A 20,607-nucleotide genomic window follows, 5' to 3' on the forward strand; every position below is an offset into this window, starting at 1 on the left:
GTGGGAGGCCCTTCTGGCGTGGCTATATGTAAGGAGGGGCCAAGAAAGCACAGTGCCTGTCTGCTGGTGCTAGTTGCTGGTGAATCCATCTACCCCGTGGCTGCTCTCGGTCCCAGCCCCTGGAACCAGCCCCTCAGCTTTCCAGTGTGCACTGAAGACCAGCTGCTTTCTAGGGGTCCTCCAGGCCTTCAGCCTTGTGGACCAAGCAGCTACTGGGTTCTGTGAATCCAAACCCTGCAGCAGCAACCACTGGGCTGCCCAGCCTGTATTCTGCAAACTAATGCAGTAAATCTCGTTATACCTCATACTCACTCTGTTGATTCTGTTCCTCTAGTGAATCCTGACTAGTCATGTCAGCCATGTGGCTTGGGCAGGCAAGTGGTCCTAGGTCTCCATGTCCTCCTCTGTAAGTTGGGGCATTGCAGCATCTGCCGCACAGGTTGGCAGTAAAGGATGGCATGACTCATATGCTAGGAACTGCCTGTCACAGAGTAAGCCACTGCCACATGTTAACTTCTGTGCTGCCCCTAGCCCCCTGCCCACCTAGGCACGCTTGCAGGGACACGTGAACCCCGAGCTGCCCTGGTCTTGACTCTTCACAGGCCACTACCGGTGCCCACACCTAGTAACAACTTCTTTTGGTGCCTCCCACTGTGGAAGCCAGAGAAACAGAGCTGACAGCAAAGCAGTGAGCCCCTGACCCACCCTGATCCTCACGCTCCTCAGTGTGCTGGCTGAAGCAATGAAAGGTTTGAACAATGGCAAACGTACAGACAGGATACAGCTCACACTCTTATTTTATTTTGTAATATTTTTTATGAGAGAGAGAACTGGCTTGCCAGGGCCTCCAGCCACTGCAGCAGAACTCCAGACACGTGTGCCACTTTGTGCACACATGTGATCTTGTGCGCTTGCATCACCTTGTGCATCTGGCTTGCGTGGGATCTGGAGAGTGGAACATGGGTCCCTGGGCTTCGCAGGCAACCACCGTAGCTGCTAAGCTATCTGTCCAGCCTCTAGCCCATGTCCAGCCTCTAGCCCATGTCCAGCCTCTAGCCCATGTCCAGCCTCTAGCCCATGTCCAGCCTCTAGCCCATGCTTTCGAAACACGCTTGCACATTGAGTCTGCTCTTTTGCTTGCTGTCTTTGGCAGGCAGTGGTCATTGGGATAGACCGGCCACAGACAATTGTTCCAACTTGTCTGCAAGTAACAGCCACCACATCAGTAAATCCTCGGTCTCCACCCAAATTAGCAACCTCCCATAAAAAGGTCTTGAGCCCTTGCCCTTAAGTCTGCTCACTATCCAGCCAAGGCAACTTGATATAGTGAGGGTCTCACTGGCACCACTCAGAGTTTCCAGTCAAGCTCACAATATGTTAGTGAGCTCTGGCCTGTGGATGATTACCTGGACTGCTGCCTTATTGATCAAGTATTATCTATCAAGTAACTCGCAGGTACTTGACACCGCTGAACTGTACACACACTTTCGGTGTCCACAGGCCAGGCTCCCCAAGAGGCGTGGTGAGCAGCAGCGCTTCAGGAAATGCCCGCGAAGTCCCGCGCACACGCAAGCACCGTTTTGCATTCTTGCTGTTGGACTTGCGCTGTCTCCTCGCACGCCTGCTGGCTGCTTGAGCATGACAATGTCTGAGAGCATGTCAGGATTTGGGGGGTTCAGATGACAGGGCTGCCAGCTGACTGGTAACGGATAGAAGTGTATTTCTCTTTCCCATAAATAGGCTGTCCAGGCCTGGTCTGGAAGTCCCACGACCACAGACCTGGACTCTTTGGTGCTTTTCACCCTTCCCCCCAGCCTGCCTCAGTGGCTCAGGCTCCACACCCCAAGCAATGAGGGGAATGCATGAGTTTCTGTCCTCATCATTGCATCAAAATGCCTGAGAATTTACAGGAGGAAGAATGTGCTTTGGTTCAGGTATGACAGGGCAGCATCCACCATGGGTGGAAGGCATGGTGGCTGGCACCCACAATCAGAAAGCAGAGAGGGACGAAGGATCACTGGCACTCAGCTTGCTTTCTTTCTTATTCGGTGTGGGAGGCCAGCCCATGGGATGGTACTGCCCACTTCCGGTCCAGCCTTCCCAGCTCAGTCAAACCTCCCTGGTAACCTACCCAGAGGTGTGTGTCCTGGGTGATTCTAAATCCAGGCAAGCTCACAGTGACCATTAGAGAGGACAAGGGACAATGAGTGTGAGCCTCCAGGACTTCAGTGACTGCAGTGTTAACTTCCATTTTACTGGTTAAAACTCCTAATGCAGCCACAAGATGTTCCTGGGAGAGGAAGGGAGCTTCTCCTTTTGGTTGACCGTGGACATAGCTGAACTTTGGGGGGGGCAGAGTGGTGGTTAGAGGATGTTGGAAAACAACAAAGTGCCTCAGGTATAGTTTTGGTGGTTGTTTTTTGTTTTTGTTTTTGTTTTTTTTTTTCAAGGTAGGGTCTCACTCTGGCCCAGGCTGACCTAAAATTCACTATGTAGTTTCAGGGTAGCCTCAAACTCAAGGCGATGCTTCTACTTCTGCTTCCCGCGTGCTGGGATTAAAGATGTGTGCCACTGTGCCTGGCTTCAGGTACAGTTTTTTTGTTTTTTTTTTTTTTAAAGAGAGAGAGAGAATTGGCACACCAGGACTTCCAGCCACTACAATTGAACTCCAGATGCGTGTGCCATCTTGTGTACATGTGTGACCTTACACGCTTGCATCACCTTGTGCGTTTGGCTTATATGGAACCTGGAAAGTAGAAGCTAAGTTTAGGCTTTGCAGGCAACTGCCTTAATCACTAAGTCATGTCACCAGCCCTCATATATATATATATATATATATATATATATATATATATATACACACACACACATATGTGCATATATATATATATATATATATATATATTTTTTTTTTTTTTTCCTGAGGTAGGGTCTCTCTAGCCCAGGCTCACCTGGAATTCACCATGTAGTCTCAGGGTGGCCTTGAACTCATGGGGATCCTCCTACCTCTGCCTTCCGAGTGCTGGAATTAAAGGTGTGCATCAACACGCCCAGCTCAGAGATAGTTTTATGAAAATATTATTTATTTACTTATTTGAAAGAGAGAGAGTATGGGTACACCAGGGCCTCCTGCCACTGCAAAGGAATTCCCTAACACATGCATCACTTTGTGCATCTGGCTTTACATGGGTACTGAAGAATCAAAGTCAGACCATCAGGCTTTAAAAACACATGCCTTTAACCACTGAGCCATCCCTCCAGACCTCAGGTATAGTTTTGACTTTTTGTTATTGTGGTAAAATATACATTACATGCCTTTAATCCCAGCACGTGGGAGGCTGAGGTAGGAGGACCACTGAGTTCCAGACCAGCCTGAGACTACATAGTGAATTCCAGGTCAGCTTGGGTTAGGAGACCCTACCTAGGAAAACTAAAAAATATACATACATAACACTTGCCATTTTATCCATTTGTAAGTGGCATTTTATACACTGAGCACTTCATGATGTCATGTAGTGTCACCACTGCCTGTACCCCAACTTTCATCTCCCCAGCATTAACTGTGTCCAGGAACCAGTGGACTTGTCCTGAGCAGTCCATAATCTCATCTGGTCCATGTCTCAGGTGCTCAGTTCTTTTAAAACCATACTGAGGCCAACTGTGGTGGTGGTGCACTCCTTTTTGTTTTGTTTTGTTTGTTGGTTTTTTAAGGTAGGGTCTCACTCTGGTCCAGGCTGACCTGGAATTAACTCTGTAGTCTCAGGGTGGCCTTGAACTCACGGTGATCCTCCTACCTCTGCCACCCGAGTGTTGGGATTAAAGGCGTGCGCCACCACGCCCGGTGATGGTGCACACCTTTAATCCAGCACTCAGGAGGCAGAGGTGGGAGGATCGCCACGAGCCTGAGGCCAGTTTGGAACTACAGATGAGCTCCAGGTCAGCCTGGCTGGCGTGAGACCCTACTCAAGCACCTCCCTGCCAAAATAACTGTACTAACAAAAAAAAAGAAAAAGAAAGAAAGAAAGAAAGAAAGAAAGAAAGAAAGAAGGAAGGAAGGAAGGAAGGAAGGAAGGAAGGAAGGAAGGAAGGAAAGAAAGAAAGAAAGAAAGAAAGAAAGAAAGAAAGAAAGAAAGAAAGAAAGAAAGAAAGAAAGAAAGAGAAAGATGCTGGGTGTGGTTGAGCAACACTTAGAAGTCAGAGGTAAAAGAATCTCTGTGAGTTCGAGGCCAGCCTGGGACTACATGACTGTCAGCCTGGATTAGAGTGATACTACCTCAAAAACAAAACAAATAAAAACAAATCTGTACTGAACGACTGCAGGTGGCTCAGTGGGTAAAGCGCTCACTTTGCAAGCATGAGGACCCAAGTTCAATCCTCAGAACCCAAGACAAAAATTCCAGGCATGGTGGTGCGCTTGTAGTCCCAGCACTGGGGAGGAAGAGACAGGGGGGTCCTTGGAGGGTACTGGCCAGCCAGTCTAGCCTAACTGGTGAGTTCAAGGCCAGTAAGAGAACCTGTCTCAAAACAAACAAACAAGCAAACAAAAATCGAGCACGTTGTGGTGGTGCACGCCTTTAATCACAGCCTTTTCAAGGCAGAGGTAGGAGGATTTCTGTGAGTTCAAGGCCAGCCCAGGATTACAGGATGAGTTCCAGGTCAGCCTGGACTAGAGTAAGATCCTACCTTGAAAAAAACCCCTCAAACAAGAGCCGGGTGTGGGTGTACGCCTTTAATCCCAGCACTCAGGAGGCAGAGGCAGGAGAATTGCTGTGTGTTTGAGGCCACCCGGAGACTCCATGGTGAATTTCAGGACAGCCTGGGCCAGAGTGAGACCCTACCTCAAAAAAATGAAAAACAAACAAACAAAACAATGGACAGCGCCTGAGGAATGACACCAGAGGTTGTCCTTTGGCCTCCACACTGCACACACATGCATACGTACATGTGCAAAAATAAACAAATAAAAGAAGCCAAGAGAGGTGGCTCACACCTTTACCCTAGCACTAAGGAGGCTGAGGTAGGATCACTGTGAATTCAAGACCAGCTGAGGCTACAGAGTGAATTCAAGACCAGTGAGATCTGACTCAAAAAAAAAAAAAATTAATTAATTAATTAAAAAAAGGCTGGGCGTGGTGGCACACGCCTTAGATCTCCACACTTTGGAGGCAGAGGTAGGAGGATGCCCATGAGCTAGAGGCCACCCTGAGACTACAGAGTAAGTCCCAGGTCAGTCTGGACTAGAGCAAGACCCTACCTCAAATAAATAAATAATAACAAAAAGAAATGGTTCCGAAGACAGAGTCACATGTCTCTTGTTCCTCTCTGAAATGTCCCCCTTGCTTCCACAGGTAGAGAAGACCACATGTCACACAGGCAGTAGGCTCCTCATGGTTTCCAGAAACCAGAAACCCTGAGCCACGGAGTCCCAGAAGGCCCTGGAGAGCCTCCCCCGCCTGCTCGCTGCAGGTGGGTTGGAGCTCAGCATTCAGCACCCCTGATGTCTTCCTCCTGTGGCACCCCCACAGTCAGCACCTTGAGTTTCAGAGGCTTCCCCTATCTTTGTACAACAAAGTAATTCGCTTTTAATGACCGCTGGTGTTTTCTTTCCCAGTTCTATTGGAGAAGATAATGTCTGAGGCCTTCCCCATGGGTTAAACCACCATGACCTTCATAATCAGAGAACAAAAATAAATTATATTTGCTCATAAATGTCAGTCTGTCTCAGGGCTTGGCTGCCTCCTAATCACAGACAGCGTGATAGCGTTTTGCTTTTATCGGGCTTCTTCCTGCTCAGGTAACAAAGCGCTTTATTATATCATTAAGTTGGGGGAGTGTCTCAGCCGGCGGTTCCCACTGTGGCTACAGCAGCCCTTGGACTTCCGACCCTGGGACTCTCCCACAGTGCCAGGGAGATGGTATGCACAGTCCCCAGGGCCAGGTGAGCCCCTCGGGCCTTCAGAAATAGGTGATGTAGATTTGATGTTGGAAGGAGCAGAGGCAATGCGAGCAGATGCGGCTCCCGCCTCTCCTGTGGCCAGGTCCCGGCTTTGCTTGAGGACCAGGAGTTGCTTATGGGCAGCCTCTTTTGCACAAGACTCCTTGGGACAATGGCAGGTTCAGATCCTCCAAGGAACTAGGCCAGAAAGGGTCTGGCATCCTGCAGGCAAGGCCCTGGGAAACCACTGTGCCCGGGTGTGGGTGAGACAGTTTCCAGCAGGCCTGGGAGTGGCATGTGGCTCTGAGGGGGCGCCTACAACTCGATTTCCCCAGACCCCTTGGTCCAGAGGTTCTGACAGGTGCTAGATGGCATCATAATGCCAGGCCGCCCTGATTCCTCCATGAACACCTGTGTGGGCTCTGAGGGAGCCCAGACCTGGACAGAACTTTCTGGAAGAGTACTTCTACTGTCCCCATGGGCGATTTTAGCCTGGTGAAAGCTATTTTGGCAGGGGGTGAAAGGGCCCCCCTCGTTCACATGTGTGCCCTCCATCTGCACTGCAGCATGCTGCGGCTGCATCTGTGTCGCATGTTGTGTCCGTGGTGTGAAAACGGGCGTCACTTTTCCTAGGCGAGGCAGTTAGGCCGCTCCCTGCGCCTTTCTTAGGCTCCGGCTCCTGCAGCGTGAGGCAAGCGCCAGGCCACAGCTTGATCTGTCAGCACAGTCCCCCTTCGTCCAAGTGGAAACGCAGACCCTGTCAGTCTGCTAGGTCACTCACAAAACAGTGGGGCTCTCACTCCCCCACACACCCTTAGCGCTGCCAGCGATGGTGGGGCCAGCGGAAGTGCGTTTCCTTCCCTAATCAAGTGGTGCAGGGCAAGGATAAAATAAATCTCAAATAATCACGTTGCCTTGCGATGAGTTAAGTGAGTGTTTTACGCCCGGAGCATGAGGACTTGCTTTTCCTCAGCAGGGAGCTCTGGGCCAGCGCCGGCAGTCAGTCTGTTCTGCCTCTCTGCTGCCGTGTCCTGTGTGACAACTAACTACACCTTTCGCGCATCTGCTTAGGGTGACTCTTTCCAGGATATTGGGTTTCAGCCAAGGCCATGCAAAGTGAAGCCATAGCAACAATAGGCATGACCTCAGCCTCAGTCTGGTGGTCTGTGGTCCTAGACGCTCAGGTGGTACTTGATCAAAATGCTCCGACAGCCTGGCCCTGACACCTTGGGTCTTGTCTTGGATGTTTGAAGCCAGGCAGGCATCCAAGGTGAGGGGCACTGGAAGTGACAGCTGGCCAAGACGTTCCAAAAATCCCAAAGTGGTGAGAAATTTCAGAAAGTGCACCAGGATGTTCTATAATTTTAAAAAAATGCAGGGTGTGGTGGCGCACACCTTTAATCCCAGCACTCGGGAGGCAGAGGTAGGAGGATCACCATGAGTTCAAGGCCACCCTGAGACTACATAGTGACTTCCAGGTCAGCCTGAACTAGAGTGAAACCCTACCTCGAAAAAACAAAAGAAAAAGAAATGGGGTGTACCAGGGGCTCTAGCCCCTGTAAACAAACCCCACCTTGTGCGTTTGGCTTATGTGGGTCCTGGGGAATCAAACCTGGGTCCTTTGGCTTTGTAGGCAAGCACCTTAACCACTAAGCCATCTCTCTAGTCCAAAACTTTTTTTTTAAAGAAATAAAAGCAGGGCGTGATGGTGCCCATCTTTAATCCTAGCACTGGGGAGGCTGAAGTAGGAGGATCACTATGAGTGTGAGGCCAACCTGGGCTACAACAGAATGAGTTCCAGGTCTGCTTGGGCTAGAGTGAGACTCTGCATCCAAAAAATAAAATAAAATAAAATAAAATAAAATAAAATAAAATAAAATAAAATAAAATAAAATAAAATAAAATAAAATAAAATAAAATAAAATAAAATAAAACCAGAGAAAGAGAGAGAGGAGGGGGGACGAAATATGATATATGAAGCTCATGATTATAGAAAGATGACTCTAGCCTGACCAGGAGCAGGCCTGGGAGCCCCTTAGGCCACATGTGGAGCCCAAGTACCTGCCCTCAGGTACTCAGTGGCGTGGACGCTCCATGGAAGGGGCAGGCTGATGGTGAGGAGTGAAGAGGTGTGATGTCAGTACATTCCAGGTTTTTGTGTGGAAATGTGTATGGATAACTGTGCATATGTAACTGTGCCTAGAAGCATATGTAAAACCAAATATGGTCAGTCAGTAGAGAAGGCTGTTAGCAATTGGTGAACTAAAAACATGAAAGGAAGAATCTGCTGTTTCCTTGGAAACATTTCTGAGAAAGCAAAATAAAACAAACAGCCCATTATCGATTGCCTGGAAAATACCTTCACACAGGTCTGCCTGCCTGGTCTTTACATCTCTTCCTCCCTGCACCTCCTGTTGGCAGTCAGTGCGAACCAGCAGGGCAGCCCATGAGTACACTTTATTCTCAGAACAGGAATCCAGAGAACCACCCACACCGAGGTAGTAAGTGGTCACCTTCAGAAGCCATGCCCAAGGTCCAGGGAAGGCCAGCTAGTAGTCAAACGTCCTCCTCTGGACAGGTCAAGGACGCAATCGCTCAGCCTGGGTTAAGCCTCCCGCCTGTGGGTCACATGCTGCATTGTTGCCCAGGTCACCCACAGGCCCCAGAGCCCTGAGGTCACTCCTGGCCCTGGACTACTGCACACTGGCTGTGATCTTCCCTCTCATCACCTTATCATGCAGTCATCGCTCTTCATCACTATCTGACTCTACTCAAGGGAAATGCCCCCTTTCTGCGAGCTCTTCCTCCACGTGCTCCATTTGCTGCAGGCCCACAGGCTTCTTCCGGAGACTACACAGCTCCACACAGGGCCCCAGACCCCAGAAACGCATTGTGTCTCAGACGAAAAGCATCTTCCCCACATCCCCTTCCCGACTCTCCTGTCCAAACCTCAGCCTCTACGTTTCAGTGAGTGTCTGCTGGTGTCCAGTGGTCCATGTGCTGAGAGCTGGGTACCAGAGTGGTAACCTTTAAAAGCAGTGTCTGAACATGATTAAGTCACAGGGTGCTGCCTCGAAGGGATGGGTGCTGGAATGACTTACTTTTTGCAAGTGGAACATCATAGGGTGACAACTGTGTGTTTGTCCCCTCTTCACTTCTCTGTTTCTCTTCCCAATTCTCTGCCATGCAGCTAGGGTTGTGTTTGTGGGTGTGTATGGGGGGTGTGTGCTTGGCCAGAGGCCAAGCAGATGTGACTGCTCATTTGCATTTTAGCCTCCAAAACTGTGAGCCAAATAAGCACCCCCTTTAAGTTAATTTTTGACAGTTTCATACATGTATACAATGTATTTTGATTCAACCCCTGCCCTGTTATCTTCTTTTCTTTTAAATAGCCTGCCTCAGGTTATTTTGTTACATGAAATAAAAATGGACCAAATAGTGTGTGTCCGAAGTGTTTCCTGGAAGCCAGACATAGTGGCACACACCTTTAGTCCCAGCACTCAGGAGGCAGAGGTAGGATTATTGCCATGAGTTCAAGGCCACCATGAGACTACATAGTGAATTCTAGGTCAGCCTGGGCTAGAGTGAGACCCTACCTCGAAAAACCAAATAATAATAATAATAATGGGCTGGAGAGATGGCTTAGTGCTTAAGGTGCTTGCTTACATAGCCAAAAGACCCAGGTTCAATTTCCCAGTACCCGCATAAGTCAGATGCACAAGCAGGCGCATGTGTCTGGAGTTCGTTTACAGTGGCTGGAGGCCCTGGCACACCTATTTTCTCTCTCTGTCTACACACACACACACACACACACACCCCTGCCTCTCTCTCTCTCAAGTAAATAAATTAAAAATACAAAAAAGAATTTGGGGCTAGAAAGATGTTCAGTGGTTAAGGTACTTGCCTGCATTGCCTAACAACCCCAGTTCAATTCCATGTAAAGCCAGATGTATAAAGTGGTACATGCATCTGGAGTTAATTTGCAAGTGGCTACAGCCCCTAGCACACCTATTTTCTCTCTCTTCTTGCAAAGAAATAGATAAACTATTAATAATAATTTTAAAAACACAACCAAAGTTATTTAAACAACTTCCTTGCCAGTGACTAACAGTTTCCTATTGTCGGCAAGAGGAACCCTTCTCAACTCAGTGGGAAGAGTTCTTCCCAATCATGTGTCACAAGTACTGATCTTTCTTTTCTACTTAAAACAAAAAAAAAATTCCAAGGTATGGTCTCACTCTAGCCCAGGCTGACCTGGAACTCACTCTGTAGTCCCAAGTTAGCCTTGAACTCATAGCAATCCTCCTACTTCTGCCTCCCGAGTGCTGGGATTAAAGGTGTGTGCCATCATGACTGGCCACCTTTCTTTTCTTTACCGTACCTCCTCAGAGCCTCGTGGAGGAGCCTGCCCAAGGGACACTCCCTTTGGAAAGCTGTTCTCAGTCTCTGCCAGCTGCCATCCCGTCCCACTGGGCTTCTCTTGTGAGCTGTTGGCATTCTGCCCTATGGTGATGTGGGAGACAGCAAGGGCTCTGGGTGAGCTGACTTACATGGGTACTGGAGAATTGAACCTGGGTCTTTACGCTTTACAGGCAAGCGCCCTAGCACCTATGCCAACTCTCCAGCCCAGAAGATTTATTCTTTTTTTTTTTAATTTTTATTAACATTTTCCATGATTATAAAATATATCTCATGGTAATTCCCTCCCTCCCCACCCCCCAGAAGATTTATTCTTGAGAGAGTTGAAGTAAGAGGGAGGAAAGCAGGAAAGGACCTAAGCCAAAACCAGGGACATCTCATGAGAGCGTTTGGATCAGGTCCATTTATATGCCAGGCATCCAATTAGGATGGGCCTCAATGCCAAGTTCAAATGTTTATGAAAGATCTTGATGGTTGCTGGGCCCAGGGAGAACACTGACTCAGGAAGGGCCCCTCATCGGTGCTAAGTCTATGAACGTTAAGGAGGATCTGAAAGCTGCTCCTGTTGCCACCTTGGATCAGATTGTAGTTCTAGTCTCACCCTGGCAGGGCGACATCCATGTTCCTTTGGGCCTGTGTCCTTAAACTTACCTCAATAAAAGCTATCTTGCTTCTAATCTGTATCGGTGGGATGTGTCCCATTTAATGTAACTGCTTCTGCTCCCCATGTGGAGCATCTCAGGTCTCTTATTTCAGGAGTTGACCCCATGGGTGACATCAAGTGGGCGCCCAGTGGAATAAAAACAGCCCAGCTGCATTTGGATCCTCCTTAAAAGAGTCTTCATGCTGATGGGATTCAGAGGCAGGTCTCACAGGCGAGCGCGTTTCTGTGTGCAATACTTACAAGTGCCGGAACTTCACAACATGTGTTTGGACCCCGACATGTGGGTACCACCTACCGTGTGCCTTCTGAGTGAGCACTTTTGTTGTGAGGCCTTTTCCTGAGATCACCTTGGCGATTAAGAAGGGGCAAGTGCCTGGCATGGTGGCACATGACTTTAATCTGGAGGCAGAGGTAGGAGGATGGGTCTCTGGGAGGGCACCCTGAGACCACATAGTGAATTCCAGGTCAGCCTGGCCTAGAGTGAGACCCGACTTCAGAAAAACCACCAATAATAATAATAATAATAATAATAATAATAATAGGGAGCCAGCTGGCCCTAACCACGGAAGTCATCTCCTCAGTGTTCAGGGCCACTCGGGTGATGTCCACATGCACAGGCTCACAGCAGAGGAGCTGCAAGAAACTGGGGTGTGGTCAGCTTTGCATTGGCCTCAGGGCTGGCTTGCAGGACTACTGTGGGAAACTCATAGCTGGGCCTGCACCCCCAGGAGAGACCCTGGAGTGTGCGGGGAGCAAGCAGCCTAGCCCCACACTTGCCTCTCTAGGTGGCTGGAGGCAGACCTGGGACGGCTGCAGGTGAGCAAGCTCTGGGCCCCCACCCTGAGGCCAGGTGGGGAGAGGGTGGGCACATCCATCTCTGCTTTCAGCTGTGCTCACTAGGGGTCCAAGCACCCAGCTCGCATCACACAGCCCGCGGTGGGCAGGAGCCTGAGCTCAGAGTCCTTAAAGGGCCTGCGTGGCTGCGGGCAGAAGCAGCAGCAGGACAGGGAAGGAGGCAGCTCGCCCGGGGAGCCACCACTCCATGCCAGGCCCCTGCTGCTGGGTCCACACTGCTTCTCTGCCTCTTCTCACCAGCTGCCAACAGACAAGCTTGGCACCCCGACACCCTCAGCCCCACGGCTCCTCTTGCTGCTTCTTGTAGTGCCTTCCCCCTGAGGATGCCCTGGTATGCTGCAGCGGGGTGCCTTGGGGCCCATGCTGACCCAGTTCAGTTTGCTGTGGCCAGGCCAGAGAAAGTGGGCTGCCCTGTGCAGTGGTCACTGGTGAGTTGGGACCTGTGGAGCATGCAGAATGGTGCTGTTGGGGGAGAGGGAAGTTGGAAGAAGGGCTGGGTTCTGCCTCTCAGGTGAACCAGGCAGATTTTTAGTTATTCCTTGTAATAAAAACCATGAGAATGCCAGGGAAAGCCCCGCGGTGGTTCTGTGGGACCGGAGACTCCTGAGCACTGGCCTCTCCCTCCCTCGCTCTCAGCAGAACCGCGCTGCGGCAGTGACTGTGCAGGGCGGTGTGAGGCTCCCTCCCCAGAGCCACAGCTTGCTGGCCTTGACCACAGTCCAGGGGAGGCATGGCACGTGATCAGACCCATGGAAAGCCACGGGGCTGCTTCCACTGGCAATCAGCCACACTTCCACAGCTGTGGCACACCAGAAAACATCTGGTTTACTGATAAACAGGGGTATTTGGAATTTCAAAGGTCCCTTGTTCTGGATTGTGTCAGCGGAGCAAAGCTTTCACAAGCAGCACACAGTAAAACTTCATGAATATAATGGTTTGTTAAAAATAACATACAATCCATAAAGCAAAAGGACAGAGGGAGGGCCCAGTGGAATCCAAGCAGGAACAGTGAAGCCATCTGCATTTCTGGTGAAGGAAGGGGAACCAACCATAGCTCCACCTGAGGGGCCTCCGTCTCCTTGCCCCCCCCCCCCCCCCCCCCCCCCCCGGCAGACACAAGCACGTCTTGGATTAATCACAGGGCTGGACACAGATTTGGCCATTCTATGACTACTTCATGCACTACAGGACTGAGAACAGCCAATGTGTCTGTCATGTGAGGCAGATTTGTCATTCTAGGCACAGGGAGAAGCAGAGGTAGGATGGGGGAGACCAGCAACCACTGCATGGGGGGCTGGCGTCTCAATCACCCAAGTGAACCTATTTACTTACTTACTTGGGAGACACAGAGAGAAAGAGGCAGACAGGGGAGTGAGTATAGGCACACCAGGGTCTCCTGTCCACTGCAAATGAACTCCAGAAGCATGCACCACTTTGTGCATGTGGCTTCATATGGGTACTGGGGAATTGAACCCGGGCTGTCAGGCTCTGCAAGCAAACATCTTTAACCATTGAGCCATCTCTCTAGCCCATTCTATTGTATTTTATTTTTGGACATCTGTGGTGGTTTGAATGTAAATGTACATCCCCCTGGGGCAGTGTGATTCTGGTGTCCCCCATAAACTCAGGTGGTCGCAATGCTAGGTTCCCAGCTGATGGAGATTTGGGAATTAATACCTCCTGGGGGCAGTGTATTGTTGGGGGTGGACTTATGGGTGTTACAGCCAGTGCTTGACTCACTCTCCTGGTGCTATTGTCCACTTTATGTTGGCCAGGAAGTGATGTCCACCCTCTGCTCATGCCATCGTTTTCTCCTGTCATCATGGAGCTTTTCCTCAAGCCTATAAACCAAAATAAACCCTTTTCCCCCCCAAAAATCTGCTCTTGGTCAGGTGATTTTCTGCCAGCTATATGATCCTGACTGTACCACCTCTATAGCCTTAGATGTTTATTTATTTATTTGAGACAGAGAGAGGGAGAGAGAGAGAGAGAGCAGGAATGAGTGCGCCAGGGCCTCTAGCCACTACAAACGAACTCCAGATGCATGCGCCACCATGTGCAACTGGCTTACATGGGACCTGGAGAGTTGAACTTGGGTCCTTAGGCTTCACAGGCAAGCGCCTTGACCCCTAAGCCATCTCTCCAGCCCCCATTTTTTTCTTTCTCTTTTCATTGCATAGGTGCATACTGTGTAGACCCAGGCATAGGTTCTGTGACAGTCACATGAGTCCTCTCCTCACTGTCCCCTGAAAGGTGTGAGAGGGAAGCCTGGTACCTCAGGGAGAAGTGGCACACTCAGTCCATTTCCTGGTTTCTAAGCACCCTTCCACACAGCAAGGGGACAGGATCTTTGCAAAAGGGGCAGGGAGAAAGTATAGGGTAAGCCTACAGTATATGCTGGCAGCAAATAAGAAGATGCTGAGCGTGCATACAAACACACATGCCCCACACATACTCAAAAATAAGTAAAAAGAGCTGGGCGAGATGGCACATGCCTTTAATCCCAGCACTTGAGAGGCAGAATTAGGACTGCTGAGTTTAAGGCCACTTTAGACTACATATTTAGGTCAGCCTGACATATTTAGGTCGGTCAGATCCAGGCCCTTCCTCGAAAAATCAAAAATAAATAGAGAAAAAAAGAAGACCAATTCGATAAGATAATAAACTCAGAAACAAGCGCATATATACACAGTCAATATTTACATAAGGGTGTGAAGAATAGCGAATGAGGAAGACAGTGTCTTCAATAACTGGTGCTGGGAGAGCCAGATATGCATGTTTTTTGTAAAAGACTAAAACCGGGCACTTATTTTAAAGCTACACATAAAAATCAATTCAGAATGGATTAAAGACTGAAAGTAAGTCATAGCATTAAATCTAGAGAACGGGGGAGAGCTCCCTGACCTTGGTCTTGGGGATGGCCTTTTGGTTATGAATCCAAAAGCGCAGGCAGCCACGGAAAGAGCGAGTAAGCGGGACACGCGGAGCTGAAGAGCATCCTTCAGATGGGAGAAGGCATGTGACTAGTGAAGGGCTAGTGTCCAAAATGGCTGAGGACAAGTGAATGGAAGAAACAAACAACACCCCAAGCTTGATAAAAACTAGGCCAAAGATCTGAACAAGCACCCTTCTGAAGAAGATATAAGTTGATGGCAGGTACACGCCAAGGCCCTTAGCTTCACTAATTCCTCAGGGAAATGTAAACTAAAACTGAGCCATCACCTCACACGTGCTTGTACAGCTGCTGCAAAATAGCAAAAGATTCCAGGGATGGCAAGGGCGTGCACGAAAAGGCATCCTTGTACAGCGTTGGTGGGCTGTAAGTTGGTGTAGCCATGATGGAAGGCAGTGGGGGAGTCCCTCAAAAAATTAAAACAGCGGGCTGGAGAGATGGCTTAGCAGTTAAGCGCTTGCCTGTGAAGCCTAAGGACCCCGGTTCGAGGCTCGGTTCCCCAGGTCCCACGTTAGCCAGATGCACAAGGGGGCGCATGCGTCTGGAGTTCGTTTGCAGAGGCTGGAAGCCCTGGCGCGCCCATTCTCTCTCTCTCCCTCTATCTGTCTTTCTCTCTGTGTCTGTCGTTCTCAAATAAAAAAATAAAAATAAATAAAATTTAAAAAATAAATAAATAAAATTAAAAAAAAATTAAAACAGGAATGCCAAAGGATCCAGCAATCCACTGTGGTTAAGTCCTCAAAGGAACTGAACTGGGAAGGCTGAAGAGACCCTCACATGTGTGTCCACCGATGGGCAAATGGATGCAGAAAGCATGGGAAGAGGATCAGAAGTTCAAGGTCGGGCTGGAAATGGCTCAGCAGTTAAAGGCGCTCACTTGCAAAGCATGACCACAAGGGTTCAGTTCCCTAGCACCCACATAAAGCTGGGTGCACTAGGTGGTGCATGCATCTGGGTGCATCTGAAGCGGCAAGAGACCCAGTGCACCACCATTCTTTCTGCTTGCAAATAAAATACCTTAAAAAAATAAGTTTAAACTGGGTGTGGTGGCACACCTTTAATCCCAGCACTCACTCGGGAGGCAGAGGTATAGGAGGATCACCCTGAGTTCAAGGCCACCCTGAGACTACATGGTGAATACCAGGTCAGCCTGAGCTAGAGTGAAACCCTACCTCAAACAAACAAACAAACAAACAAAAGTTTAAGGTCATCCTCAGTTACATAGCAACAGCCTGAGCAACATGAGACCATGTCTCAAACAAAATAAAAGGGCTGGGGAGATGGCTCAGCAGTTAAAGGTGCTTGCTTGCAAAGCCTGCCAGCCCAAATTCAATTCCCCAGTATCACATAAAGCCATATAGCATTCATTTGTAGTGGCTAGAGACCCTGGTATATCCATACACACACACAAATAACTGAAAATGTTAAAACAAAAAACCTACTAATTAAATGGCATGATGTGCATGCCTTTAATCTCAGCACTCAGGAGGCAGAGGTAGGATCACTGTGAGTTCGAGGGCACCTTGAGACTACGTGAATTTCAGGTCAGTCTGAGCTACAGTGAGACCCTACCTCGAAGAACTAAAGAACAACAAAAGTAAAAACAAAACGCTACTAATTACATACTACTCAGCCTTGCAGAAGGCAATCCTGTCATTTTTTTCAAGGTAGGGTTTCACTCTAGCTTGGCTACGTAGTCTCAGGGTGGCTTCGAACTCACAGCAATCCTCCTACCTCTACCTCCCGTTGCTGGGATTAAAGGCATGTGCCACCACACCTGGCTCATCCTGTCATTTATGGCCTCATGGATGGAGACGGAGGACATGCTGAATGAAATAAGCCAGTCACAGAAAGACACACACAGTGTGCCCTCATCCACTTATGGGATCTTTAACAAAGGAACTCCGAGAAGGCAGAGCGGCACAGTGGCTGCCAGTGGTTAGGGCAGGGCTTGGGGTGAGAGGGAGGTGGAAGGTGACAGTCAAGGACATCAAGACTCAGTTATGGAGGACTAAGTCCTGGCAGTGCCTCTGGTGTGCAGCGCAGCTGACAAGACTATGTCCTGTACTTAAACTTTGCTCAAAGGACACAACTTAGGCTGTTTCCTTACTCATACACAAGTCACAGTAAGTAGGAAGGGGCTGGAAGAAACGGGGAGGCGACCGGTGTGGGGGCTTGATTCAGGTGTCCCCCATAAACTTGTGTTCTGAATGCTAGGTTCCCGGCTGATGGGGATTTGGGAATTAGCGCAATTAACGCCTTATGGAGGGAATGTATTATTGGGGGTGGACTTGTGAGTGTTATAGCCAGTGTCCCCTTGCCAGTGTTTGGCACACTCTCCTGTTGCTATTGTCCATCTAATGTTGGCCAGGGGGTGATGTCCACTCTCTGCTCATGCCATCATTTTCTCCTGCCATCACGGAACCTTCTCCTGAGTGTGTAAGCCAAAATAAACCTTCCCCCCCCCCCCACAAGCTGCTCTTGGTTGGGTGATTTCTGCCAGCAATATGAACCCGACTGCAACAGTAAAGTTGGTACCAGTAGTGTCATTTGCTGCTGGACACCTGTTTGGCTTTGGCCTTTTGGAGCTGATTTTCAAGAGGAATGTGGAAGAATTTGAAATCTTGGCCTATGAGACACCTTGCAGTGCTGTAAGTAAAGCTTGATGGACTATTCTGGTCAGAGTTGAAAGGCCTGAATGCAGCAAGAACTATGGACTATGAGGGTGAGAAAGAGCTCTTCTGGGACTGGGCTAGCAGTTTGTGTGAGGCTTGCTATTATGCCCCTGTCCTGAGAAGTTATGCAGGGTTGCTTTGCGTAGAAACGAACTGGTGTGAGCAGAGGGATATGGCACAGAAAAAAAAAAATGTAATTTTGGGTAATTTTTGAAACTTCTGCCCATTTGGCTGCAATTGTATGAGAGATGACAACCATTGAGATTGGGCCAGCTGACCTGCATTAGGAAACAATGCAGACTCTTGAAGGGGCCTGAGTGCTCAAGGAATGTCCTGTTCTTCAAAGTCTGCTATACCTCCCCCTGTATTAACAACTTGGCACTCTATCTGTTATTATGGAGTATAAAAAAATACAAGAGAGGATCATTGAATTTGCAATATGGTCTTGTGTTTTGTTTGAAGTGGCCATGGGCAGTGTGAAGCAGGTTTGCTGGATGCCTGCATGGAGACCCATGAGGATGAACCGTGGGTTGCAGCGGAGACCCAGGGGGGATGTTGACACCACGAAATGGCTGCTGAGGAGAGCTGCCGGCTCAGGAAGAAGTTTTCCAGGACTGAGTAGCCTAGCTGGAGGGGCGGAACTGGAACTCGAAACTTGGTTAAATTACCAGACGTGGAGTCTTGTCACTGACTAGTTATTGGACTTGGAGCTACAAAGTTTGATGTTTGCCATTTAAATCTTGAATTGGTTGACTTTTTTTTGATGTGCTCAATGCCATCTTTTGCAGTGTGTTTATTCTGTGCCATTATGTTTTTTTTTGGGGGGGGGCTTTGTTTTGGTATTATGGCTCAGTTAAAAGATCTATGGGAAGGCTGAAGAGATGGCTTAGCAGTTAAGTACTTGCCTGTGAAGCCTAAAGACCCCGGTTTGAGACTCGATTCCCCAGGACCCACGTTAGCCAGATGCACAAGGTGGCACATGCGTCTGGAGTTCATTTTCAGTGGCTGGAGGCCCTGGCATGCCCATTCTCTATCTGCCTCTTTCTATTTCCCTCAAACAAATAAAAAATCATGGATGGCTAATAGCTTATGGGGGAAGGGGCAGAATGTAGTGGTTTGATTCAGGTGTCCCCCATAAACTTAAGTGTTCTGAATGCTAGGTTCCCAGCTGATGGAGATTTGGGAATGCCTCCTGGAGGCAGTGTATTGTTGGAGGTGGGTTTATGGATATAGCCAGTGTTTAGCACACTCTCCTTTTGCTATTGTCCACCTGATGTTGGCCAGAGGGTGATGTCCACCCTCTGCTCATGCCATCGTTTCCCCTGCTATCATGGAACTTCTTCCCCTCTAGCCTGTAAGCCAAAATAAACCTCTTTTCCCACAAGCTGCTCTTGGTTGGGAGATTTCTACCAGCAATGCGAACCTGACTGCAACAACGGGTGTGTCTACCTTCATGGTGGTTTCATGTATACTCACCTCAAAACTTAAGTTGTTCATGCTGAAATAGAATACACAGTTCTTACCTTATACCAACCGAGTAAAACAGCCAACATACACGTGTATACACACCACATAAACCCACCCAGTTAACCTGAGGAGTGAACCCACGGCCTCAAGCACGCTAGGCAAATACTTACCACTGAGCTAAAGCTCTAGCCTCCATGCCCAGAAACTTAGAAAGCAATTCTAAAAAGGTCCAAAAGTCTATACTGAATCACAATCATGCGAGAACTGGTGTTTTACTAAGCACACACTCACCGGCACCTGCCATATAATCCACACAAAATTAAGTCCACAGTAAAAAGACATTTGTCTCTTTAATAAGACAATATATAGGACCGGAGAGATGGCTCAGCAAGGCACTTGCCTATAAAACCTAAGAACCCTGGTTTGATTCCCCAGTACCCACATAAAGCCAGATGCACAAGTTAGCACATACATCTGGAGTTTGTAGTTGCTAGAGGTCCTGGCATGCCCTTTCTCTCAAATAAATAAATGTATTTTCCTTAAGAAAGAGAATATGTAAAAGTGGGTTTACTGAAGTTTATCCTCTAGAAAACTACCCTGGACTCCTATGTACTTCAAACAAGGCGACCAAAGGTCACATGATCAGACTAGATGGTGCCACTGCTCTCTCCTGGCCTTAGCTGCGGTACCCACAAGTCCCACGTCAGTGGCAGTGTTAGTTCCACCCAAATGTGCGTCTCCCACGTGCCCGCCAGTCCGTGCTACGCCAATCCTGCAGCAAAATGGAGGTCTGCTCTCCATTGGTTTGGGTCAGCTGATTTCACGAGCAGAGCCCTGGGACCTTCACGCTGGCGTGCACTGGCCGCAGCAGCACCGCCCCACACCCCACAGGAACCCAGGGAGGCCTGGCACCTGTGAGGACAGAGGTTTTCTCCTGTCAGGCTCAGGACACCCATGCTCTGCCACCTGAGTTCAGAACCCGGTGGAAGACACAGGGTTGTATTAGGCCCTACGTGGAGGTGGTTTCTGAATGGGGGCCAAGTGTGCAGACAAGAAGGTCTGTGCTGCCGAGCACTGGCTGCACTGCTGACCTTGCGTTACAAAGCTTACACCTCTGCAGGTCTGTGGAGAGAGCCCATGACGTCACATGACCTCTGACACTAACTGCACCAGGGTCACACTAAAAGGTCTGAAAGTGCAATGAAGGATGATTACACAACATGGTGTCCCCAGAGTCTGTACCCCACCCCCACCCAAGATGACCACTCTGCAGAGAATACACTGCTGGCAGAAATCAGAGCCAGTGGAAGTCAAGATGCAGCAGTGAAGCAGATTTACTGCTGGGAAAAGCATGTTGTGTGTGTGACAGCTGCTGGGCCAGGATGTTCCTCCTTCCTGCCTTCTCCCCTCAGCAGGCAGGGAGCGTCTTCCAGCGAGCACATGCTAGTTCCCCGAATGCCACAAGCATGCCTCACCAGTCTTCTCACACGGCATCGAGGAAAGCTGCACCCGGCACATACCCACCACCCATTACGACTTCACTGTGGGGAGACAGGGTCAGGCCAGAATGTCCTCCACTGCATCAGAGCGTCAGGGAGTGGTGAGGAAAGACCGCTGTCCACACCGTTCCACACCAGGG

Source organism: Jaculus jaculus, chromosome 10 (assembly GCF_020740685.1).
Source record: "Jaculus jaculus isolate mJacJac1 chromosome 10, mJacJac1.mat.Y.cur, whole genome shotgun sequence".
Lineage (NCBI taxonomy): Eukaryota > Metazoa > Chordata > Mammalia > Rodentia > Dipodidae > Jaculus > Jaculus jaculus.